The sequence below is a fragment of the Ovis canadensis genome, chromosome 2, assembly GCF_042477335.2.
Source record: "Ovis canadensis isolate MfBH-ARS-UI-01 breed Bighorn chromosome 2, ARS-UI_OviCan_v2, whole genome shotgun sequence".
Lineage (NCBI taxonomy): Eukaryota > Metazoa > Chordata > Mammalia > Artiodactyla > Bovidae > Ovis > Ovis canadensis.
This window is the reverse complement of record NC_091246.1, coordinates 64,178,782-64,189,629: the sequence shown is the minus strand read 5'-3', so window position 1 is coordinate 64,189,629 and position 10,848 is coordinate 64,178,782. Positions and strand designations below refer to the sequence as shown.

The 10,848-nt window shown below is 37.0% G+C and overlaps 1 long non-coding RNA gene across 1 annotated transcript in view; it reads left to right on the top strand.

The window, feature by feature from the left end:
* LOC138433534 (uncharacterized) overlaps positions 1–10,848 on the top strand; it is a 51,807-nt gene that overhangs the window by 17,208 nt on the left and 23,751 nt on the right. The gene's annotated exons all lie outside the window — the stretch shown is intronic.

Here is a 10,848-nt window from a genome sequence, read left to right as displayed (position 1 = left end):
AACATAAAGACCCACTTTCTGGTACCATTTATCAGAAATGTCACTGTTAAGATGTGTTCTCTATGACAGAATCTTTCTTTAATTATATTTACATGTAGCTAATCAAGTGGGTGTATCCTTCCAAAAGCTTTGGACATATAAGGCCTTAAGGCAGGAAAGTGCCTTAGAAAACATTTCATTTTACCATTTTATTTTGCCAGTTAGTATAGTAAAGAACTATTTGCTAGGTACTATCAACTACCTGTGAAAGTACTGAGTACCAATTATTTGGGCCAAGTGGGATCCCAGGAATGGTTTGCCATTGAACCTAGTCCCCCTGCAGTGATAATTACCAGGATTCTTTAGTAGTTTTCAGAGTTTTCTTGTTTCTCAATTACAACTTTAAGTTTTCTACAGTGTTTTTATAATTTTCAGGAATGTGGGAGAAATAGCAACTTGGTGGGGGATGAGATAGTCTACAGGGACCCAAAATGCATACATTATTTGATGCTTATACTTTAGGGGTCTACTCTGAACTATAGATTACTGCTTTCTTTTCTTTTACTTTTTCTTCCTCACTTCACTGGAAAGATATTTTGCCCATTGTCTTATGCTTCATATCCTCAGTTAATCTGAAAAAAGATTCTGATCTCCATTTTTGGCTCTTTAATGACTAGATTTCTTGATATAGTCTCAAATGATAGTTCTGTGATCTTCCACTGAAGCCTGCTACTCACAGAGGGAGTTATTGTGTGTGCTGGAGTTTGGGGGAAAGTGTGCTTTGAATAACTCTACGTCTGTTCTGTGTACTGCTCAGATCTTTATCTTATGTCCCTTAGTATTCTGTAAGCCTGTTTCAGCTGTTGCCAGCATTACTTGCTGAGAGCTTAAACACATTTAGAGAGATGTGTTGATGAATAATGGAGAGTGTCATTCATTCATCTTTCAGTTCTTTGTGATAAACAATTGATTTCCCTAATAGTTAACATGTTTTGAAAAGGCTTATACTAAGATTATAATGTAGGATTAAGGGAATGCCATCTCTCTAAAACAGAATCCAGAACCTGAAAAGATTTTTTTTTACAGGAAGCAAAGCCTTCAATGGAAGAGATGTTCATTTTGAACCAAATGACTCCAGATTTGTTCTCTCAAGTTTCCACTTTCCTGTCATGCTGGTTTTTCCTGATAATATAGGTTCCTCTCAGCACAACAAAGCCAGGCTAGATTTTCAGAGTTTTACTAAGCACATAGAAAGAGCAAAGTGAAAGTGAATTCACTCAGTCGTGTGTGACTCCTTGCAACCCCATGGACTGTAGCCCACCAGGCTCCTCCATCCATGGGATTTTCTAGGCAAGAGTACTGGAGTGGGTTGCCATTTCCTTCTCCAGGGGATCTTCCAAACCCAGGGATCGAACCTGGATCTGCCGCATTGCAGGCAGACGCATCTGAGCCACCAGGGAATCCCAGAAAGAGCAAAAGAGAAATAATTACAGAAAGTCTAAGATTTGTTTTCTTCAAGGGAAAGATATGTGGATCTCTTTTAAGACCAGGAATTTGCCTTATTTCTTTAAATTCCTGACACTTAATCCAGTCTTGATGCATAGTAATTATTTTATATATCTTAAATGAATGAGTACATGAGTGACTAAAATACTAGCTAATCTGGATAACAAAGTACACATGGCTATCATTCAAGTAGATTCTATAGTTTGAAGTTTCTAAATCCGGCTTTAACCGATTAGACTGATTTCATATTCCCCTTGCTTTAGTTCCTTATTTCCTTGGGCTGACCACTGCTCACGTGGAAATCACTATCCTAAAACTCTAGCTTTCCAAAGGTTCCTTGGTAATCTGGGCCAAGTCATGCCAAGGAGAGGCCATAGATCCCCTTCTGCTACTCAGTGAAGGTCCAGGCTCTTGAACGATGGTTGACATCTGGGATGTCTCCATTCCCTCCAAGTCATGTTCCATGGCACAGGCAGAATTTTCTTTCCTAAAGAACTTATTGTTTACTTATTTTTAATTAATTGATCAACTAATTAATTTTTATTTTTGGCTGAGCTGGGTCTTTGTTGCTGCACACTGGCTTTCTCTAGTTGGATCAAGTGGGGGCTGCTCTCTAGTTGAGGTGCTCAGACTTCTCTTGCTGCAGAGTACCAGCTCTAGGGCACTTAGGCTTGGCTCAGTAGTTGTGGTGCATGGCTTTAGTTGCCTAAGGCATGTGGGATTTTCCCAAACCAGGGATAGAACTAGTGTCCTCTGCATTGCAGTGGAGGATTCTTAATCACAGGACTACCAGGGAAGCCCAGAATTTTCTCCTAAAATATCAAAAAAGGGAAAGAGAGACTAGAATGATTTCCCAGAGGTTGAGGGGATGAGGAAAAGGGGAGATGTTTGTCAAAGAGTACAAACTTCCTGTTATATAGATGAATAATTTCTGGGGACCTAATGTTCAGCATAATGACTACAGTTAATAATATTGTATACTTTAAAGTTGCTAAAAGAGCTCATCTTAAATGCTCTCACCACAAAAAAGAAATGGCCATTATATGATGTGATGGGACTGTTAGCTAACACTGCAATAGCCATTTTGCAGTATATTCATGTATGAAATGAATGTCATATCATTTAAATTTACCCAATGTTATATGTTAATTATATTTTAATAAAGCTGGAAAAAATGGGGGGATGTTTCTATTCACAGGTACAGTAATTTGAGGTCACTGCTTTTGTGTGGAGAAATATTTAGATCAGATTTAGCAATAATTTTCATTAGACTATTTATAGTGAGAAAATTAATTAAAATACCATCTAATTATTATTTGTTACCCTTCAATTCAGTTCAGTCACTCAGTCGTCTCTGACTCTTTGCAACCCCATGAATCGCAGCACACCAGACCTCCCTGTCCATCACCATCTCGAGGAGTTCACTCAAACTCTCATCCATCGAGTCAGTGATGCCATCCAGCCATCTCATCCTCTGTCATCCCCTTCTCCTGCTGCCTCCAATTCCTCCCGGCATCAGGGTCTTTTCCAATGTTACCCTTAATTAAATGTTAATTGAGCACAAAGTAAAGTAAGATAGAGAGGGATAACTCTATTTCTTTGCTAAAAACTCTTAAAGGGTTTCAAAACCTCAAAATTATGTACAGGGTTTACAAATCATTTTTAAATGGCTTAAAATTTTTAATATGGTTTGAAACAGTATTTTTCAAATGACCAAATGATAAGTCAAATTAATAGTCCAATTGAAATGTAAATGATATCAATTTAGTGGGTTTAAAATGAACATTTTTATTACTGAGTCCAACCTCATATAGCCTCGCAATAGGCCAATAAATCAGGAAATGAGGTGTTGGGACAAGGAACAGAGACTTTATTCAGAAAGCCAGCAGACTGAAAAGATGATGGATTACTGTCCCAAAGAACCATCAAAACTGAGTTAGAATTCATGCTTCTTTTATGCTAAAAGGGGAGGGATGTGGCTGGTTGTAGCATACTACTTGGTGTTGGCCAGACCCCCTTGGGACTAATTGAATCCTTTGTTCTTACAGCTGTCCACTTAGGTCCAGTCATGTTGCTCCTCTAAACTTTTAACAAGACAAATGCTATTCTATGTTCTGCGATTTTTAAAATCTTTGTAAGAATGAAAAGTGTTATACCTTTAAATGTCAAGCTGGGGAGGCAGGGCCTTGAGACTGGGCTATCGTGTTTATTTCAGGCAATAGTCAACATTCTTTTATAAAGGTGCAGAGCCAGCATGACTAAGCACAGTCAATAGAGCCCAAAGGTTAGAACTAAAAGAATAGATCCAATATGGTGTCAGATTTGTTTTCTGCGACATTTTTAAAAATAGAATTCAGTAGAAATATTATATTAGCATGCACTTCATGTGGTAAGGGTCAGTATTATTTCAAGAATTTTTTTTACTTATCACTATATGATATAAAATATTATATTCCATACAGTGTTAAATATAATGTATAAAAATATCATATCACATCATAATTAGCTCAATAAGTATTTGCTGGGAAAAAAATGAAAGTTGCTAAAAGAAATTATCCTTGTGAATAACTGTCATGGGGATAGGTATCCTAATAGTGGACTCTTAAAGCGGCATAACTAAGTCTAAGACCTACTCTTAAGAGGAATTCCAGGGCTCTGTTGTTACTAGCAGGGTGCTCTTCTCAGATCTTTCCAAAGTGGCTGTCATGGCGTGGTTGGATAATGAATGCTTTGGGTCCATCAGTCTCACAGAGAGAGTGTTTAATAGAGTCCTCATTAAAATTATGATTTCTTAGGAATAGCCTCAAGTTCAGGCCCAAGTTCCGAATCACAACTCCTTTCCAATTTTTTACTCCTATGTGCTTCATAGTGATGTAATAGAGAAGTTTCTGTCATGCATCTTTCCCCCAGGCTCCTATATAACGTAAGAAGATTCGTCAGCCTAATTTTTGCTCAATATTTTAGAAGATTATGAACCGTAAATTATATTGCCTGAGCCTGTTCTGAACCAAGTCATTCTAGTAAGAGAAAAAGGTCTTGAGGGAAAAAATAATCCGACACTAATTTAGATATCTTGTGTGGGTAAGGAAATGACAGAATAGACTACCTGGGTTAATATATCACAGGAGTTACCAAGTAATCAAACAATCCGTGAAAACTAGTCAATGATTACTTTAAGAATTACTCTCAAAATCTTTCCAGAAAAGGATTCATTTGAACATGTGTACCTTCTAGAGTCCGTAGGGTTGCAAGAGTCAGAGACATGACTGAAGCAACTTAGCACACATACATGCATCTTTTCAGGTGGCACATTGGTAAAGATTCCACCTGCCAATGTAGCAGTCACGGGTTAGATCCCCTGGAAGATCCAGGAAGATCCCCTGGAGTAGGAAATGGCAACCTACTCTAGTATTCTTGCTTGGAAAATTCATGGACAGAGGATTCTGGGGGGTTATAATCCATGGAGTCACAAAGAGTCAAACACAACCAAGTGGCTGAGCACAGATGCACCTACTAGGGAATACAAATTATGTTTCAAATTCCCATGCATTTGTGAAATTTTAGCTATTTATTGACAGTGGGAAGCAAAAAAATAAAAATAAAAATAAAAGAAAGAAACAGGTTAATAAACTAAAATATCCTTCACAGGAGAAGTCAATGATTATAACAGGTAATCCAAATGTAATGATACTGCTTGCAAATAACTTTTAAATTTTTCTTCAGAAGCTCGCAATGTATTGAAAGTAAAAGTGTTAATTGTTCAGTCGGTTCTGACTCTTTGAGACTCCATAGACTGTAGCCCACCAAGCTTCTCTGTCCACGGACTTCTCCAGGCAAGAATACTGGAGTGGGTTGCCATTTCCTCCTCCAGGGGATCTTCCTGACTCAGGGAGCGAACCTGGGTCTCCTGCACTGCAGGTGGATTCTTTACCATCTGAGCCACTAGGGAAGCTGCCAACGTATTAATCACTCCAACTTGGAAAATCCTAAAGTAGAATTGAGATACAGTTCACAATCTAGTAATCGCTCCAGTTGAGGAAATCTTTGCAAAAAAAACTGAGATGCTGGATTGAGTGAAGAGAGTCTTGATTTGACTTTTGGGAGTCCAGGGTCCCTGTGCAGCCCTTCCAAAATCAGCAGTGGGAGCCTGAACAGGAGCAGGCCCCTGGGCTCTCAAGTCCTCTGTGTCTCCAGCTGGGAAACAATGCTTTGGCCTAGATAGGCCTGCGTTTCAGTCTTCATAATGCATAGTTCTCTGTGCACTTTATACTTCAAAGTTGCTCATGCAGGTACTTATTTGCTGTGGATGATAATAATCGGACTCATATGACCTATCTAAAGAGAACAAATTAAACATTAACTTGAGATTTCCCTGCTTATAAAAAGTATTTTGTATGCAGTGTTTAAGGAATGACTGACGAAGTTTTCTCTATTAGATACAATGTGAATAGATAAATAGATCCTCAGCCTCCTACCAGATTCCAGATTGCTGAAGTCCTTAATCTTCAACTTGAAAACAATTGTTGTTTAGGCAACTTTCATCTTTCCCTGCAGCGATCTTAGTTTCAAAGTCAAGATTCAGATAGCCTCTTGATTTTTACATAATTGACATGTACATAGTAAATATATAGATATATATTTTTGCAGTTAAGAGTCACATTAAAGACATTTCATTTTAAGGCAAGTAAAGAGGATTTACCAATTCCATAAATGTGGTAGAATATGATAATAAGGCAATGGCACCCCAATACAGTTCTCCTGCCTGGAAAATCCCATGGATGGAGGATCCTAGTAGGGTACAGTCCATGGGGTCGTGGAGGGTCGGACACGGCTGAGCGACTTCACTTTCACTTTTCACTTTCATGCATTGGAGAAGGAAATGGCAACCCACTGCAGTGTTCTTGCCTGGAGAATCCCAGGGACGGGGGAGCCTGGTGGGCTGCCGTCTATGGGGTCGCACAGAGTCGGACACGACTGAAGTGACTTAGCAGCAAGATAATAAAAAATAATTGCTTAATTGTGAAACACTTTCTCTTGTATAACACTGGGAAAGGCCGTGTCCAAAGTGCTTGGTCATTATATGATGATTGAGATTAAACTAGTTTGAAGCTAAAGTTCATAGTTAAGATAAAAGTTACTCTTTAAAAGACTTCCTCCTCCACACCCCAACATCCTGGCGTTGAATACTCAGAGATAGGATATCACTGGTACGATTGATATTTCTAAAGAAAGCTTTCTGCTCTTAAGAGAAAGCCAAAGATATATGCAGACATTTTCTAGAAAAAAGATCTGATTGTTTTCCTCTATTTAAACTACACGATACAAGGGGAGATTCTTTTAAATAGTACTTCATCAGATAGTTATTGAGGATCTACAATATTCCAGAGACTATGCTTATTTATAAAGGCAAAAATGGAGGAAAATGTCCACTCAGGGGACTGGCAAAATACTTGATAAATAATGGCTAGTAAATGTTCTTGACTTTTAAGGCACTGGTTTGTTTAGTAGGAAGCAATTAGACCTAATGAACTTAGTGATTTGTTGCATATAATTATGAAATTGTTCTCTAAGTTTTGTTTCCATAATAATCTCTCTTCCATCTCTCTATTTGATTAACTACTACTTCAGGTCTTGATATTACTAGGTCTGTATTCTGGGAAACCTTCCCCCATCCTTAAGACTACCTGGGCTGTTACACACACAATACCTTTTAACCATAGAATTTACCACACTAGGGTGTCTATGACTCTCTCAGATACACTTGGATGTGACATGGCTGTGTTTTGCTATCACTGTGCCCCAGACACTAGTGCAACACATGGCTTAAAGTTGGTATATTCAAGGAATAATTATTAATTACATAAATAAATATTTATCTTGATCCTGGGAAGAGGGGTAGTGATGTAAGAAACCATTCCTTTTCTATACTAGGCACATAATAGATTTTTTTTTAATTATTATGAAGACAAAACACACTAAATTCAGAAGCCTAAAGTTTGCCAAGAGACCTGTGGGCAGCAAATTACTGAATGATTTAGAATCTCCCAGGTAACATCAGAAGTGTGGGGAGATTGGTCCCCATGAGGAGCAGGACTATAAAAAGTAACTGCTTCCATTTTTAGATACCTCGCTTGAGACCAGCATATTGCCAGGTACATGCTGCCTCTTGCTTTGCAGCCTGGGATAGAATTACACCCTCTGCATTGCATTTCATTCCCCTGATTATTTACATAATCCCTCTGGCTGTACCTATCAATTTACAGACCAAAAGGAATTCCATCATAAGCACGCTAAGTCATACACTTGGCTGCATCATACAAATGTTTCACCTGGATTACGTTTGGCAGTGCAAGCCCCCGAGTGATGATAATTTCATTGTATATAACACAAAGTCTCCCTTGAGAGGGTGGGTGGGAATATCTGAGGTGCAGGAGAACCAAACCTGTTAATAATCACCTGATAACTTGTCTTCTTTCCACAACTCCTAATTTTACCGCACAGTGTATTTAAATCTGTATTACAATGAAAACAAAACAGACCCTGTTTAAAAACTTCATGCTCATACCAAACTGTGATCATTTGTGAAAGATTAACTTTGAGAGGAAAGATGATTCATTTTTCTCCAAAATAATGGAATTGGTTAGATCCCTAAGTATTTTGAAGGGTAAGATGGACCACCATGTTAACATTTTAAAATATGTAAAATGCAAATACATAGATATTACCAGCAGTAAATTGAAAAAAAAAAAAAGCTATTTTATGAGTAGAGGGATGCAGAGTAAATCTTAGCTGCAAACAGTAAAACAATTATGATGATACCCATAGTTCATTTATGTGTTTACAAATAGTTCTAAAGCATAGAATGTCTGAAAGTGCCAAGAGAATTGAATACCATTTCCCTGGTGTGTTTTAATGGATTTTCTGATACCAAGATGAAGAAAAGAAAGGTGTTTGAGCACATCAATGTGGTTTAATACATCAGTGTTGTCCTGCAAGAGATTCACTTCTCAAACAGATGCATCGAAGCAGACTTCACAAAGATTTTGTTAAGCATTTTGAAATATTCAGTTTCCCCGTTATATGAGCATTTTTCTAGAACAAGCTGAATTTGATCAGAGAGCCATTATCTCCAGTAGGATTGTCAAAGTACAGTAATATTTAATAAAAGTAGTCATTATTCATTATATTTTCACTTGTTTTTGCAGTATTAAAATGTAAAAACCTGTGCTGTAATTAATTCCTTCAGTTAAAGTCCTGGAATAGTTCTGTTTCAAATATATCCAAATCATCCTTAAATACAAGTACAAGAAGAACCTGATGTTTATGCATGCACAGAGTCTTCAGCAAGTGGATCTAAACTGGGATAGGAGCGCAGGCTTTCTTGGTTCTCCTACCACAGGTTCTCCTACCACCAGCTATGTGACTTTGGACTATTGTGTACTGCCTTTCACTATTCCAATGGTCCTCAAAATTCAGAATCACTTGGAGGATATGTCAAAACACAAATCGGTGTGTCTGACCCCCTGAGCTTCTAATTTAGTAGGTTGGGGTGAGGCCCAAGAATTTGCGTTTCCTACCAAGTTCCCAAGTATTTCTCGCTCTTCTAGCAGGGTACAGGCTGTGAAGACCACTGCCATACACACATCTCCTAATCTGTTTCTCTTTCCTTAGGAGGGACTCATGGGTGAACAATGAAATGCAGCATGGCAGAACGTGGGATGGTCTTTAGATGACACTGCAAGAGTGGTGTGCTCTAATGGGCATGGAGGCAGGAAAGGAAGGAGAAAGAAGCACACATTTATATCCAGCTCCCAATAGTTTCAGTCTCTTGGTTTTATCAACAAAGAGACAAGCCTAGCATTTGTAAGCAAAGAACCCAAAGTAGTTTAGGGGAAAAATAAAGAATGTTTCGCAAAATTTCAAGTATTGCTATGTTCTCTCCATCTTTGCCCTTGCCGGTACTATATCCTGAGCCTCAAAAATCCAAAATGATACATAAATATAAATGGGTGAAACTGACCAGCAGCCATTCTACTGGTAAAAATAGATAGATCTTTCCTTACATACAAAGTGACAATTCTCAACAGCTTTATGTTCAGAAAAGAACAACAAGGTTGGATGTATTTCTTAAGACTATGAAGAAATATTACGTTTTAACTAGAATATCTTTTACACTTCAACAGAAGTGGATGTATTCTTTGTGATACATATGAATAAATATTGACATTTATATGGCTAAATATGGCATTATGCATTGATGAAAAACATTTTCCAGTAGGAACACTAAAATACAAAAATGATTTAGTTAATTCATAAATTTGCAAAGACATAGTTTCCTTTTATATGCTGGAACTCAAATTCCACTGTAACTACTTACATTAAAATAAAAATATGTAAAACAGTATGGATTTCTATACCCTAACTATTGTATTACTTATTACAACCTGCATTATACACAATACAATGTCAGTGTAAAAACTGTCAGGTGTATTAACAGACTATCTGCAATGAGATTTGTCTTGTAAAAGCTAGTTTCCTTTAAAGAGATGAGGCTGCATGCATTTCTTATTTGTGCATCATTCTCTGCATAGAACACTGCTTTATCACTGCAATTCATTGCCTCTTCATGGAGTTACTAGAAGATACAGCATATTTATAGTAGCATGAATTACATTGCTGAAATAAATCTGACAATGCTTCCCTGTTCAGAGGACTTCATGAAGAGGAACATAACAAGACAATTGCTTTCTCTGACATAAATTCCATGAGCACTCTTTTTAATTTTCAATAGAAGGAAGAACAATTTGTGAACCTAGAACCAGTTTGTGTCATTTACCAGTATAAGTCATTTGAGTTCATATCAAGTCCAGATACAAAGTTGTTTATACAACTGAATAGATTTTGCAAACTGAAAAGATTCAGTAAAGGATAAAATTTTAATGATTAATTGCTTCCAATATTTTGGATACTTTCTCACTGACTGGTTTTAGGTGGTATATCCATATAAAACAAAGAAGGGTTGCTGTGTGATTTTTTTAGTATGGAATTTTAAGACAATGTAACCATTTTTGAGGAAAATGATTTTATGCAATTTTCTATTATAAAATTTCCATCTTTTTCATCTTATCAAAATGTCATACACAAGAAAATTAATTCAAGATGTTTTTAGAAATCTGAGGTATAGATATTTTCAATAAATAGAATTATGGAAAATGAAAATATTTAATTTCTGAAATGTTTACCACGTGTTCAAATATATTACACATATATACTTTACAATGGACATAATGAAAACTTCCAAGGTTAGTTAAGTAGAAATATATAAAAAGTCTGAATGATATTTAATCATTTACTTGGAGAGAG